This window comes from Lupinus angustifolius, chromosome LG01 (genome assembly GCF_001865875.1).
Source record: "Lupinus angustifolius cultivar Tanjil chromosome LG01, LupAngTanjil_v1.0, whole genome shotgun sequence".
Lineage (NCBI taxonomy): Eukaryota > Viridiplantae > Streptophyta > Magnoliopsida > Fabales > Fabaceae > Lupinus > Lupinus angustifolius.
The window spans coordinates 26,730,313-26,732,170 of NC_032009.1; the positions used below are offsets into that span (position 1 = coordinate 26,730,313).

The following is a 1,858-nucleotide window of genomic DNA, read 5'->3' on the forward strand; positions in this document are numbered from 1 at the left end:
CAGAGTCTGCATACCCTGCTAATTCCAGTTCTGAATTCTGTGTTCCTACTGGAAATAAGATGCCATGATCAAGTGAGCCTTTGACATATCTTAGAATCCTCTTAGCTGCTAACATATGAGATTTTCTTGGTCTGCACATGAACCTGCTAACTAGACCAACACTATAGGATAGGTCTGGTCTGGTGTTGCACAAGTACCTCAGGGATCCAACAATCTGCTTGAATAGAGTTTCATCCACTTTTTCACCATCTTCATCCTTTGTTAGTTTTATGTTTGCTTCAACTGGATTTGTCACTGAGTTGCAAGCATTCATACTGAATCTTTGTAGCAAGTCACTAGCATATTTTCTTTGATGCATCAGTAGACCAGTAGGAATGTAGGAGAATTCCATTCCTAGGAAGTAGCTCAATTTGCCCAGATCTGTCATTTCGAATTCTGATTCCATGATCCTTTTGAATTCTTCAATCTTCTTCAGGTTTGATCCAGTGATGAGGAGATCATCTACATATAAGCATAGTATCAATAGGTCTCCTCCACCATTGTCTTTCACATATACTCCATATTCTACTTCACATTTTTTGAATTTGAGCTTGAACAAGAATGAGTCAATTCTCCTGTTCCATGCCCTTGGAGCTTGTTTCAAACCATATAGTGCCTTTCTTAGCTTATAGACTTTATCCTCCTTTCCTCTCACAATGAATCTAGGAGGTTGTTGCACATATACCTCTTCTTCTAAGGGACCATGTAGAAATGCAGACTTCACATCTAGTTGGAACATTGGCCAATTCTTTGCACAAGCAATCCCTACCACCAATCGTATGGTCTCAATTCTGTATAACCAAGACCCTCCTTTTGTAGAAATCCTTTTGCCACTAGTCTTGCTTTATGTTTTGATATGCTTCCATCAGGGTTGAGTTTCCGTTTAAAGCCCCATTTTACTCCAATCTGATGTTTTCCTTCTGGAAGATCAACCAAGCTCCAGGTCTTGTTTTTCTCAATAGAGTTAAGCTCTTCAATCATAGCTCCCTTCCATACTGAGTGTTCAAGAGCTTCATGTTCATTGATTTGTTCTGCTCCAGCCATTAGTGCTAAGTGCACTAAGTCACCTTCATCACTGATTTGGTAATCATAGTGCATTTCATAGTCATTGAATCTGGTAGGCATTAATCTTGCTCATCTTGATCTTTGTTCTACTGGTTCATCAATGATTTCAGCACTAATTTCTTCTGAGTTTACCTCTGCATCAATGACCTCTGGTATAGGCTTTCTCAGGCTTGTTGTCATTTCCTTCCAGTTCCAGTTTTCATGTTCTAGTACAATGACATCTCTGCTTATTTGTACTTTGTCTTTTTGAGGATTATAGAGCTTGTAGGCACATGTAGGGTGGTAACCAATGAGTATCATTGCTTCACTTTTATCTTGAAGCTTAGTTCTCCTCTGATCTGGCACATGCTTGTATGTTAGTGATCCAAACACCTTTAGATGACCTACTCCAGGTTTATGCCCATTCCAGGCTTCTATAGGGACCTTTCCTTCTAGCTTCTTAGTTGGACTTCTGTTTAGTATGTAGACTGAGGTGGATACAGCCTCACCCCAGAATTTTTGTGGTAATCCTTTCCCCTTGATTAAGCTTCTTGCCATATCCATTATTGTTCTGTTTCTCCTTTCAGCAAGTCCATTATGTTGAGGTGTGTATGGAGCAGTGATTTCATGTCTTATTCCATTCTGTTGACAATGTTGCTCAAAAGCATTAGATGTGAATTCTCCTCCTCCATCTGTTCTGAGAATCTTCAGTTTCTTTCCACTTTCCCTCTCAACTAATGCTTTATATTTCAGAAAGTATTCAAAGGCTTCACTT

General features: G+C 39.4%; 1 protein-coding gene across 1 annotated transcript in view; it reads left to right on the forward strand.

Annotated features, from left to right (window-relative positions):
• The window catches only part of LOC109342902 (probable mannitol dehydrogenase 1), a 9,728-nt gene that overhangs the window by 5,060 nt on the left and 2,810 nt on the right, over positions 1-1,858 (forward strand). The window lies entirely within an intron of this gene.